Genomic DNA, 1133 nt, shown 5'->3' on the forward strand with positions numbered 1-1133 from the left:
CATCAATCTCTTCACGGAAAAACCTGAAATGCCTCGATAGCGATTCAAACTTAGCCGCATATTCGCCCACGGTCATGTTCCCCTGATGAAGTTTCAGAAAATCATCACCCAGTTTAGTCCTGGTACTCATCGGGAAGTATTTGTCTAAAAACTTCCTTTTGAATGATTCTCAGTTCACCTCCTCGTGAGCTGATCCCATCAATAACCTTGCACTCCTCCACCAGTACTCAGCATCCCCCAATAGCATATAAGTGGCATAGTTGACCTTCACTCCCGCCTGACATTTAATCATTTCGAATATCTTCTCCATTTCTTGGATCCATTGATCCACTTTCTCTGAATTCTCATCCCCCTTAAACTTGGGAGAATTGTAACGACAGAAGTCTACTAATCCTCTTGACTCTGCAGCACGTATCTCTATTCCCCTCTTTTCAAGATCACGTTGAGTCTTGGCAGCAGTCTGTGCAGCTACAGAAGCAGCCATGTTATTCATAGCCTCCGCCATTCGATCGTCCCTATTAGTATTGGCTCTTGGAACGTCATCCCTTCTTGGCGGCATGGTTTTCCTATAAAACCATCATCAAGTAGAGTCTTAACACTACTTCAAATAATTCCAAAACTAGCTTCCGAACACATCATCACATAATAATTATTGCGGACCTGACAACTCAACCCACCTAAACCGACGCATGATCAGATAAAACTCCCAACTTACAGGTTGACCTACAATCTATAACCAAGGCTCCACAGCCCCCAAAGAAAACCCAACCAAAGCTCTGATACCACAATGTAACACCCCGATTTTCACAGCGAGGGTGTATTTTTTTTTTTAAAGAAATTAAAATAAAACAGAGAAATAAATAAGGAAATACCTTTGGATAAATAATTGAGTCATTATAATTTACAAGCAGCGGAAAAGTTTCTCCAAATATGAATCCAAAGTATTTACACAACAACAAATGATGCATGGAACCCATTCAAATAAGATGTCATACTAACAATATTAGTAAAGGTACAATTTTCCAGTCCAAAATAACGTAATCCAAAAAACATCTGCTCCCTCTATGTCATCCTAATCTGATCATTCTTCAAAAAAACTATAGCTATACACCCTGAGTGATCTCCACGCGCCC

The sequence above is a fragment of the Cicer arietinum genome, chromosome 4 (genome assembly GCF_000331145.2).
Source record: "Cicer arietinum cultivar CDC Frontier isolate Library 1 chromosome 4, Cicar.CDCFrontier_v2.0, whole genome shotgun sequence".
NCBI lineage: Eukaryota > Viridiplantae > Streptophyta > Magnoliopsida > Fabales > Fabaceae > Cicer > Cicer arietinum.